The 12,972-nt window shown below is 45.6% G+C and overlaps 1 protein-coding gene across 1 annotated transcript in view; it reads left to right on the forward strand.

The window, feature by feature from the left end:
- Positions 1-10,788: 10,788 nt before the first annotated feature.
- Positions 10,789-12,972, forward strand: part of LOC134441308 (stonin-1) — a 23,945-nt gene continuing 21,761 nt past the window's right edge. Inside the window, exon 1 of the mRNA XM_063191574.1 lies at positions 10,789-11,122. The gene's annotated coding sequence lies outside the window, so the exon portion shown is untranslated. The remainder of the gene's footprint in view (positions 11,123-12,972) is intronic.

A 12,972-nucleotide genomic window follows, 5' to 3' on the forward strand; every position in this document is an offset into this window, starting at 1 on the left:
TTGTGTAGAATATTGGGTCAGCACAGGTCTGATTGTCCGCACGTTGGACATCTGGAATCGTCAGGTCCGGGTGACTGAGTTGATGTAGTTGGAGCATGACAGCTCGTCGTCAATCATGACACCAAGGTTTTTGCTGACTTTGTTTGGGGTCACGATGTTTGGGGTCACGATGGTGGATTCTATCTTGAGGTTGATGTTGTGACTGAGTGACTCTTTAGCTGGGATCACCAGGAGCTCTGTCTTGGACAGATTCAGCTGTAGGTGGTGGTCCTTCATCCAAGTTGACAAGTCGGTGAGGCAGGCAGAGATGCGTGCCGAAACCGTGGTGTGTTCTGGACGGAACGAACGGTACATCCTGGTGTCATCAGCATAGCATTGGTAGGAGAACCCATGTGTTTGAATGACACGTCCCAGGGAGGAGGTGTATATTGCAAACAGAATGGGCCCCAGCACTGATCCTTGAGGTACACCTGTGGAGAGGGTGTGAGTGGTAGACAGTTTCCCTTTTCATGACATACCAGTCCCTCCAGGAAATCGCGATGTTGCGATTTGCAACTTTTTCGCAACTTCAATGAATTCCCGCGAATTCTGCGCGACAGCGCAACTTTAACCAATCACCGCGATTTCCCGCAACTTTGAACCAATCCATGTCCGTAACGTGTTGCGCTGACTTCACTGACGTCTCTACGTCAGCAGAGAACACCCCTACAATAACATCTAGCTGTCCAAGTTATCAAAGAAGCGTGTAAAACGAATCACTCATCACTTAAATTGTCTTGGGCCGATTCAAAACTTAGTGCGTGAACATGCCGTGAGGAGGAAAATTCGTATCATTCACTATAATAGCCTGACCAGAGGCGTGTGTTCATCGAACAGCGTTTGTAGGCTATTAGGGATGTGCTCGTTATTCTTTCTAATTTAGAATAGTCCTGTCGAATAAAAAATTGTCATTCATAGCCTATAAAATGCAGACCCCACATAAAAAAAAAATCTTGCTGTGTTAAATGACAAATGACTCACTGGCTCACTACACTATAATCTGCAACTATTTGGGGGTCGTTTCATATGGAGTTGCTTCGGATTTAAGTAAAAAAAAAAAACCACCCATGTAGCCGTCCGAATCGGGATACTGTCTGTCAACAATGTCAATTGCTAACTAATGCAGCCCAACTATCAAACAACTGTTCTTCAGTGGGGTTTATTTTGCCGTGCCTCGAGAATGGAAGGGGGGGAAGGGAACAAGAAATATTTCACGGACGCACAGACTCCCTCTTCCAGTGAACGTGCTGCCGGATGTTCAGAGGTGTACAGTACTCGACCGCATTTTCTAGCGATTGCTCCCCCCTCGTGCTGTAGATGGAAGGCCACAGTAAATAAGTAGGCCTATTGAACTCTTTATGATACGTCGGCGGTTTTCAAAGGATGATGGTGGGAGTCCTTCAGTCAGCAAACGCACGTCTTTTTTTTTCGATTCTCGCCATTAATGACCCAAATAAATAGGCCTGCCATTATTTTATTGTTTGAAAGCCCGCTACGCAGCTTGAGGTTAGGCCTACTACCTAGGCTGCCTACCTCAAAAATACCAAAATGACCACTGAAAATAATATAGGCCTACATACATATTAAACATCGCAACAAAAATCGCACCTTTCACTTCATGCCGCAACTAAATCGCAACAACACAGTAAGAAGCTCCGCAACTTTTATCGCGATTTTCTGGAAACCATCTGGCAATTCAGATCGCAAATTTTTGAGAAAATGCCCACGATTTCCTGGTGGGACTGACATACTGAAGGTGCGTCCCGATAGGTAGGAGTTGAACCAGGAGTGGACAACGCCAGTGATTCACAAGGTCGTGAGTATCTTCAGGACTATCTTGTGGTTGACTGTGTCAAAGGCTGCAGACAGGTCTAGTAGGATGAGGACCGAGGATAGTCCTTACGTTCTTGCAGCCCTTAGAGCTTCAGTCACTAAGGGTAACGCAGTTTCAGTTGAGTGTCCACTTCTGAAACCATGATTGTTTTGGGTCCAGTAGTTCGTTCTGGTTTAGGAAGTTACTAACCTGCTTTGCAACTGCCTTTTCCAGTTTCTTGAATAGGAAAGGAAGCAGTGAGACAGGTTGGTAGTTTTCTACGTGACCAGGGTTCAGTGTAGGCTTCTTCAGTAGTTCTTCACCCTTTCTTGTTTGAAGGTGGAAGGGACAGTGAGGAGTTCATGATGGCTATGATCGCTGGGACCACTGTTTGGGCAATGTCTTGAAGGAGGTTTGTGGGCACTGGGTCCAGTAGGCAGGTAGTGGGACGGCTCCTTGTGATGAGTTTGGACCAGATCGAGCTGGTTACCACTTTTGTGAGTCGGGGGCAGCTGGCTGCTTGTTAAGCAGACAGGTTAATCAAGTTATTAGCAGCAAGGAGAGAATCATGTTCCCTATCCAAATTACACTCTTCACCGCAAGAGGTGCATGTCGGTGATGTGACATGCATTCTAATGGTGTGCTTGTTTAGCGAGACGGCTGGGTCAGTTGAAGTGTTGACATTGTTAATGAAGAGGAGAAGGGAAGATGATGATTCTCCATACCAATCACGCATGGGAAGCTTGCAAGCTCTGTCCGTCATTGTAAAGCATAGATGATGTGATGTGTATTGTAATGGTAAGCTTGTTTAGCAGGCGGCTAATGTCAGTTGTATCAACATTGTTCATGGTGTTGAGGAGGAGAGGATGATGATTCTCATTCTGATCACTCTCTCATGACAGCCTACCAGCCCTGTGCAGACGCTTTCCCCCTCGGGGGCTCTGCTGTGTTTGTCATGGTGTTTGTTTTGGGCCTCGTCCCAGGAGCCCCCACTCTGGCCTTCACTGTGAGGTTGGCAGGGACCCTACTCTCTCCCCTACCTCCCTCATGTCTGCCATACTCAAGTCCTTACCCTCCTCCATCTCTCTCCGTTTCCAAGCTCCCTACCAGCAGCCTTTCTCATATCCAACACTCCATAACCCCCATGCTATATATCCAACTCTGTACTAGTGTTTACACCTGGGGGTGTTGGGGAACCCTTGGAGGGCATTGAGAAGGATGCAGATGAGAGGAGGCCGTGCTTAGTTGATATCGGGGTGCATTAGTCTATTTTATTTTATTAATACTAAGGGGGGCATTGGGCGGCTTATTGTGAGGTCCAGGCGGAATTTACTCTAAAAAGATTGAGAACCACTGCTCTATACTCACGATAACAAACTCCACACCACCACCTCCTACCACTCTTCCCAACACCCCCAGGCCCCATACCAAATTCTCAATTCCCTACCCCCACCCTATTTAATTACCATACCCAACTGCACTCCCATTCTTCCCTACTTTCACCGTGTCTGTGACTGCCATACAGACACGAGACCCCCACCCCAACCCCCCCCGTATACTGTGGACAGTGTAGGCATTCCAGCTATGCTGCCCATTCCCAAATTTGATCTTTTCATGAATGTTTACTAAGTAATAAACTGCTGTTTAGTAGTATGACCAAAGTACAGTATGTTTTGCAGCTAAAGGTGTCTATTACTGGAATTGAAAATGGCAGTGAACCACCTTTGTATGAAAGTGGCATTTTCTTAGTCATTTTGAATTCTTAGAAAATGATGGTGGTGCAAAAGACTCGTGATTTTTTTTTTAAATTGTAAATGGGCAGCATTAAGTCTGGAAGTTAGCTAGAAAGAAAATTGCATAGTCCACCTTAAACTTGCTACCCCCCACCTCTCTCCCTCTCCCATAGCCAGCTCTCTACCCCCACCTCCACTCACACCTCTACCCCCAACTACCCCTCCCGTATACAACCTCCCCCTTTTGTGCTTGCTGTGGGGAAGATGGTTGCTATGAGTGTGCGGACAAGCAACCCCACCCCTTTTGTCACAAAACTGGGTACGTATTTGAATACCCCCCCCTCCCCCCACCACACACACACACACACACACACACACACACACACATATTTTTCTTTTTTTCTTTTTTTTTTATAAATATATTTTTATGGGCTTTTATGCCTTTATTTGACAGGACAGTTGAACCGGCCGGACTCGAACCGGTGGGCATGCAAGCCCAAATGTGGGCGGCTTAGCGTGCTGCGCCACAGCGCCACCCCCCCCACAGATATCTGATAGTGACACGTCAATAACCGCGCCAATACCCATCCAATTACCATGCTCTATTTAGTGTTTGTAAACAAATATGATGTAATTTGGCTTTGTGCGCATCGTTGGAGCAGAATCGACCATGCACCATTTATTTGTAGGCCTATAGAAACTAGCCAGGTGTTTTTGCTGATATAAGAAATCAGATGGTCACGATAATTTCAGATATGCAGTGGGTACCACATACACAGGCATTCCTGATGATGTCCTCAGTTCAGTCAGTTATTTAATGTCTTGTTATAACTAGGGTGACCAAATTGTCCAAAAACCGCTGTCAGAAGAACACATCCAAATACACAGTGGATTGGTTGTAAAATGAAAGAACACAGTCATTGATGAAAACCAAAACCGTCGGAGGCTGCCATTGCTGTCTAATAGTGTGCAATTAACCCTTGAAGGAGGGGTGCCAATATTCCTGGACATGCCCTTTTTCGTGTTTTTGCTTGAAATTACAAAATGCATTTGGAAATAAATACTTGGCAATTCTAAATATCTTATAATGTCCAATCAACAGATCCTGATGGTAAAAGTTGTGTATATTTCCATTTATTTATGGATATATTGCACACTTTGTAAATAAAATTAAGGGGTGCCAATACTAACTGGCGGCGCTGTATGCCACACGTGACAAATTCCATATTTTTGGCACCGGTGATAATTAATTTGACAGGATTGTTTGCTGCCTGCGGATGAAGGCTACCTGCCAATTAACAACTTTTTAGGTGAAATGCACTTGGTTGTTGAGCTGGCGGCAAAGGAGAGAGTCTCTCCCTGTTCCTTGTTGAGTTAAGGCGCAGGCATGCTGGTGCTCAGTGCTCACCGCGGCGCGCGCACCCTGTGGCAGGCAGTGAAATAGCAGCGAACCAACACACAAACACTGACAACACACAAACTCAGGCGATCACATAACCTCCTTGGCGGAGGTAATTAAAGGACAATGTTAAGCCCTTTGCACCACGTCGTGTACCTCTGCCACTGCACGACAAGGTCAAGGAGGAGCTCCAGAGAATGGAGAAAATGGGTGTGATCGTGCCCATAGAGGAGCCTACAGATTGGTGTGCGGGCATGGCTCCGAAGCCCAACGGAAAAAATCAGGATCTGCTCCGACATGACTCGCCTGAACGAGTACATCTGCAGAGAGAGACACATCCTGCCAGCTGTCGACGAAACCTTGGCCAAGCTGGCTGGGGCCACAGTGTTTTCAAAGCTGGATGCTACAGCTGGATTCTGGCAGGTACCCCTACATCCACAATCAGTCCCACTCACTACATTCATCACGCCATTCGGGCGATACTGCTACAAGAGACTGCCATTCGGCATATCGTCAGCACCTGAGCACTTCCAAAAACGGCTCACACAGATGCTGACAGGGCTTGAAGGGACTGTATGCCATGCTGATGACATATTGGTCTTCGGGTCAACTCGAGAGCAACATGACCACAGGCTGCACAGGGTGTTGGGGCGGCTCCAGGAACAGGGGCTGACACTAGGGCTGTAACGATATTGTATCGAACCGAGATATCGTGATACACAGACTCACGATACTGTATCGTGATACAAGGAGGCAGTATCGGGATACACCCTTTCCAAGTTTTGACGCCCATCAGTCCAGAAAACTACCACATGATATGATGTAATGGTGCTTCCAAGCTTCAAATCATCATCATCATTATTGTATTTAAACTTTTTATCATTTCTAGCCTCTAGTAACCTATTCTACCTACAATCGGTCATAGTTTTATTAACAATTTTATTTTATAGCATTGGCAAATGTGAAATCGTGGGGTGTATCGAACCGTAGGTCAAAAATCGTGATACGAACCGAATCGTGAGTTGAGTGTATCGTTACAGCCCTAGCTGACACTGAACAGTGACAAGTGCCAGTTCGCCGTCAGCGTTCCTGGGCCACATCGTCGGCTAGAAGGGCATACAAGCAGATCCAGCCAAAATCAAAGCCATCACAGAGATACCCACCCCCAAGGATGCTGCGGACGTAAAAAGGTTTGTGGGCATGGTCAACTACGTGGGCAAGTTCTCCCCACGTATAGCACAGCTCACACAGCCACTTAGAGACCTGCTCAAATCAGACACAGACTGGGTGTGGGGCAGTGCACAGCAGAGAGCATTCGACGAGCTGCGTAGAGAATTCAGCTTGCCAACAGTCCTGGCCCAGTACTGTCTGCATCGAGAGACTATCGTAGCAGCAGATGCTTCATCCTTTGGGCTAGGGGGAGTGTTATCACAGAAGCAGCAGTCGGGAGAGTGGAGGCCAGTAGCCTTCTTATCGCGCAGCATGACAGACACGGAGCGTAGATACGCCCAGATAGAGAAGGAAGCGCTGGCGCTGACCTGGGCGTGCGAGTGTTGTCAGTCTTACCTGATAGGGAAGGACTTTTTAACACATACTGATCACAAACCTCTGATTTCCCTGCTGGGCAGTAGGGCATTGGATGACCTACCACCCCGCATCCTGAGATTCAGGCTGCGGCTGCTTCGCTTCACATACAAGATCGAGCACGTACCTGGAAAGAAGCTGGTCACAGCGGACGCACTCTCCAGGGCACCCATCCAAGCGCTGCCTATGCCAGAGGACAAGCAGCTGGAGGAAGATGTCTGTCTCCATCAACACCACCATGGAGCACCTGCCAGCATTAGAGCAGAGGTTAGAACAGATCAGAGCGGCACAAGATACAGATGATATGTGTAAAAGACTCAAATGTATGGTGCAAATAGGTTGGCCCTGGAACAAAAAGGCACTCACAACTGCAGCTGTGTTGGCAGTACCAACAGGACCTGCGGTGAAAGGCGAAAGACTCGTCATCCCAGCCACACTGCAGGAGGAAATGCTGGCCAAGATCCATGTGGGTCACCAAGGTATGACAAAAGGCTGAATCTCAAATGGTGCACTTGTGCACTTCAGTGTCCATGTTTCAGTGTGTATCCCGTATTAGTTACGCACTGAAACATAGTGCCTGAAGTGCACAAGTGCGCCATTTGAGATCCAGCCAAAGTGTGTGGCCAGAGCGCAGCAGTCAGTGTGGTGGCCAGGTCTGTCCAAACAGATCAAGGAGAGGGTGGGAAATGTGTAACGTGTGCACAGGAGGCCCACAATGCACCAGAGCCACTGCTGACAACTCAGCTGTCAGAGAGGCCATGGCAGCGTGTGGCAGTGGATCTCTTTCAGTGGGAAAATGCAATGTATCTTCTGTGCATAGACTAGTACTCACGCTACATAGAAGTGGCAAATCTCACCTCCACCACCACAGCTCACGTGATCTTTGGCCGTCACGGAGTCCCAGAGACCGTTGTCACGGACAACGGCCCCCAGTTTTCTGCAGCGGAGTTTGCAGCCTTCGCCATAGACTACGACTCCGTACACACAACCAGCAGTCCCCGCTACCCTCAAAGTAACGGAGAGACTGAGAGGGCGGTGAGGACGGTGAAATCGCTTCTGAAGAAGGGAGAAGATTCCCACAAGGCGCTCATGGCCTACAGGGCCACTCCGTTGGCGCACGGCTCGTCCCCGGCAGAGCTGCTGATGGGCCGCAACATCAGGACGCCCTTGCTGGTCAGCGAGGGGAAACTTCAACCTGCATGGCCTGACCTGCAGGCCTTCAGAAAGAAAGACCAGGAGGTAAAAGAGCAACAGGCCTCCTGGTACAACGAAAGACACAACACAAAAAGGCTAGACCATTACTCAGGCCAGGACAAAAGGTCTGGGTGAAGACCTCAAAAGAGACAGGTACGGTCGTCCAGCTCAGACATCCAGGTCATACAACATTGACCTGCCCTCAGGCACTCTGAGGAGAACCCAATCTCATATCAGGGTCGTTCCACAACCAGAGACAAGAGTGGGCCGGACCATCCGACCATCGGACCACCAAACAGACTGAACCTGTAAAACAAAAGCTGTGGTTTGGGACACAGGGCAAAATAAACAATGCACAGCTTGGGGAACCGGGCAGTCTACCCTGACCCCTAGGTAAACAAACTGATTTAAATGAATAGTTCATGAAAAAAAAAGATGAAATGAAAGCTCATGAGAAGAGAAAAGAAAAAAGAAAACATGGAATGAAATTCAATGTAAATGATTTGTGTGATAATTAACTAAAGGGAGGAGATGTAATGTTGGAATGATTCAATGTAAATGATTTGAGGATAAGTAACTAAAGGGGGAGATGTAACGTGAGCGTTGAATAGGTTCTTTGTGTTCCTCATCAGATACCATAGGTTAAGGACCCCACAGGAAGTGAGTGTGATTCTGTATGTGTATACGTTATGATTGATGTGATCAAGGTCATTAATTAAATGGTTGACTGTCTCCAGTGTCTCGTGTCTCGTCCGGTCATAGTTAAGCTGATATAATAGTACTTAGAAAGTACGTATTAGTACACATGTAACCAGAAACATTTTTTTTACTTAAAACTTGGATGTCACTTTTAGCCTCTAATCCCCGCCCTATCCTGTCCTCTCTGACTCTGAGTAGACGCTAAATTTAATGTGGGGTTGTGTGGAGGGCAACACAACACAACAGCAGTCTAGGGAAGTGAATTTCATTTAGGGATGCAAATTATCGATTAATTCATTAATCATTAGTTGATAGCCTTATCGATCGACATATGATTAATTGATGAGCGGCGTTTTCCCCCCGAAATCTCAATGTTTCTATGTTTCAATGTTTACTAAATCTTTTTTTATTATTAAAAATTGAGATAAAATACCACATTTAAATTAATTCTATTTCAATTCTTTAATCCAAAGGTGATTTAAATATTCCCACTATTCACACCCCTTTTCACACACACTCTTCACATGCCCATTTCACCTGGGTTTCTTGTCAGTTGAATTGTCGATTAATTGCGATTAATGTTTTTTAATCGATTAACGCATTGATCAATTAAAATCGATTAATCGTTTGCATCCCTATTTTCATTACATTACATTGCATTTGGCAAACACTTTATAACCAAAGCAAATTTCAAAAGAGGACATAATCACATCACTACAAATACAAAGTGCACAGGAAATATACAGAACAACAAGTGCAAATTCAAAGAAGGGTTAGGTTTTTTTTTTAAGTAGAGTACTCAAACACACACATACATATCATGTGAAGAATCTGTCCTGGGGCTAGGTCAGCTCAAACATTCGTCTAGTAGATACTCACAAAAGAGGAGAGTCTTTACTTGCTTCTTGAAGGCTGCAAGAGATGTGCTTAGTCTTGCTGCCTCTGGGAGACCGTCAAAGTGGGGGTCGGGATGCTAGGGGGGCTGCGACAAGTTGGCCGGAAAAGTAATTGAGTAATTAATCTACACCAGTGGTTCCCAACCTATGGGTCGGGACCCACCTTAAGGGTCGCCAAAGATCCACAGGGGGTCGCAGAGCCCTCTTGATTTTAAGGGGTTTCATTTTAAATATATATAGCCCATGTTGAATAAAAGACAAAGCATTTAACTAATAAATGCATAGAAGCAACACATTGTAAGTGCTACATTAAACATTTATTCTATATTTGACCAAAGACGAATTGAGGAATAAAATAACTAAAATTAGTTTTTCGCAGGAAACAGAGGGCATCTTGTGACACGCATCTCGCGTGGTTGGGTCACCAAAGATTACAATAGTAAAATCATGGGCCCCTTACGAAAAAGGTTGAGAACCACTGATCCACACCATGTGATGAAGCGGTCTACACACTGTATTAACTCCAAAAATACTTTATTTCATTTTAACATACGGCAACGTTGCGATCCATCAAAGGGATCCTCCTCAGGCTAATTACACCAAAATAAAAATAAGATAAAAAAAATATTCTCAGTAGTTAAAAATGCATTATAATAATCTATTCCATCTCTGAACATCAGGCTTATGTATACATTGTTTTATAAATCACAGTGAAGCACTGACACCCAGACATAGATTATGGTTGTGAAACACAAAAAAATGTATGGTACGGCTCATTTAAGGGGGGCCTTGGCTTGAATCTACTTGACATGGTCAAGTTTGGGAACCCCTAGACAGCGCCGCAGCGAACTCCCTCTCCTGTGGGCTGTGAAGCGGCCTCTTCCTCTGCCTGTGTCACCACTGTCAAGCCTGCTACCTCTAAATATTAAATAACAAACTAGGCCAAAAGCATCCGTAAGAAGGATGGTAAAGTAATTCATGAAAATAACAACTTGGATCAACACAAAACAGGCTCCATAATGTAGCTACTGCACACTATTTCCTTCTGTTTAGGCCTACATCTAGCCAGTTTTAAACCACTAATATTAATATGATATGGTATAATAGAATAGAATAGAATAGAAAAGGAAAATCATTTAGGCTATTGTGCACTCAGTAGCCTACAATGCGATCATGTATGCAGATGCTATATGCAACGCCACACATAGGCCTACTGAACACAATCTGGGCAGAATCTTAAAAAAAACTTAGCCTACACCAAGATGTCTGCAGCCTGAGCCCATTAAACTCAGATGAGGGAAAATGTAGACACATCATAGGCCGTGTGTGTGCGCGTGCGTGCGTGCGTGCGCGCGTGCGTGCGTGCGTGTGTGTGTGTGTGTGTGTGTGTGTGTGTGTGTGTACTCGTCTGCCCACTAGGAAAGTTTTTCACACAGCTTTCTGGTGGATTCCGCTGGACAGTCGTCACCGTATGGGAGGGAGGAGGTTGATAGGGCTGTGCTGTGTTACGCTGGCTCCCCTCAATCCACCGTGGAACCTCTTGTTTGGCTGGGCCTCTTGTCAGCCCTGGTTTGCGGGGAGAGACGGAATTGCGAGGCGCGTCTCGCAAGCAGCAGCAGCTGGACAAACCATATCTCTGCCATTTTGTTTCAATCAGGCCACTTTTCGGCACTGGCGCATCCTACACGAGGAGTTGGACCGCGACGTCAACAACGGAACAATGACTTGAACTGGAATGAAGTTTGAACTCCGACTTCGTTTTTAAGTGAGTGAATGTAGGCTACTAGCCTATTGAAACGTGAAATATAATTGAACCAGAGTAACTTTAATAACCTCTCTGTGGACCGTAACCATCGTCACTTTTTTCTGTTATGGGGATATTCACACTGTCCTCTCGCGTTTAGTATTGTAACCTATTCGTCTGCGTAGGCAAATGTTTCCAATTCTTGCCCTGAGGTTGTTGACGCGAATCATAACGGTAATGCTTGCCTGGAATGAAACTTGTGATAGGCCTACAACTTTGCACAATGGTTGTGTTACTGTTTAGGTGTTGTGAAAGGGCAGAGTAGCCGACCACTTTGACCAAGTGGCGTGTATTATTATCCATTTCGCATTTCGTGTTTTCGCCATCAGCTTTACGGATAGCCTACTCTGGCAATCCAAGCATGCTCGAGTTGTTATGGCCTGTAGTTCTAGTTCTCCCAACGAGGATGGATTTCATGCATGTTTGATGGGAAGGGCTTGGACTCGATAATGTAACACTTTCCAGGCTTGTGTTGGTTGTAAGCCCGATCACTGTGAGCAACGATGAAACTCGTCTGAGGACGAAGCCTACCATTTCCATTGTGATGTGGCCTAGCCGGTGTCGTGCTCAAAAGCGACTGCCTGCCAGAAAACGACTGACTTCGCAGACTGTCCCCCTATACACTGGCACCAGTGGTGTAGTCTACTTTTTTGAAGTGGGTATACTGTATATTCGAGCATTTTTTGAAGTGGGTATACTGTATATATTTATGCCATTCTAAATAATGGATCAATCAATTTTAAGTGGGTATACTGAAGCCCCTAAAATGTAGAAGTGGGTATACTCCGTATACCTGCGTTCTACATAGACTACACCACTGACTGGCACCATAGCACCCTCCACTATCACGTCATACATTTTGGTGAATTTTGCCATCTGCCATCCTGATTTACAGGGGACAACCACATTCTGGCAATTAACGCTTTGTAATAGCGGTTGCAAGAACTGCACTGTAGCCTAAGTCAGGATTGCAAAGGGCAATACTCAACATTTCTGGAGTGACCGTGGAGGGTGCCAGGTGTAGGCCTTCAGTGAATTTGATGCAACTGACCCTCTGTAGTCCAGAGTTACAGGTCTATGAAGTCGGTCGTTTTCTGGCAGGCATGCGCTTTTGGACACCGCTCGGTCAGCTGTTGAGCAGTGTTGGGTGGGCTACATCCAAGTGGAGTGCACCCCAAGAAAGTTGTAGGTCTGGTAAACTGTTCCATAGGGTCACATGTTTTAATCATTGAATGGGTCACACAAACTTATGCTTGAAGAGAAACAGTGCATAGGCCTACATCCGTGCAATTATAATAATGTTCAACTTCTTATTTTATAAAGCTGCATTCTAAAAGGGCCTTGTGAATCAGCAAAGTTTATTAACGCTATTGGTATGATGGTGTGAATTAATCTTTCACGAGTGGCACTAGTTCTAGCAGCCCAGTGCTAAACAGCACTCCTCTGCTTCATCTCAATTATTTCACTTTAATAGTGTAGTGCAGTGCAGTTAGTTTAATCCACTAATGGCCTGCACCTTTCAGTGGCTGTTGTAGTATATTGGTGCGTTGGCTTTTCATAAGTAAAAGTGCAAGGCCTACAAAGTCAGGATGACTGAAGCTCGCACTCAGTGAAAACTAAAAAAAGAGATGCCATTTCCAAAGTGGGTTTGACAGTTTACAATAGGTTGACATTGAGCAACTTAACAGACCTCTGTGAGATCTTTAATATATATATATTATTTCACTTTTATAGATTTAGTGGAGTGCAGACCGTCAGTGCTCAGTTTGGCACTTTACAATAGGTTGGGTTTGAGAAGGGAGGGAATAAAC

This window comes from Engraulis encrasicolus, chromosome 24 (assembly GCF_034702125.1).
Source record: "Engraulis encrasicolus isolate BLACKSEA-1 chromosome 24, IST_EnEncr_1.0, whole genome shotgun sequence".
NCBI classification, from domain to species: Eukaryota; Metazoa; Chordata; class Actinopteri; order Clupeiformes; family Engraulidae; genus Engraulis; species Engraulis encrasicolus.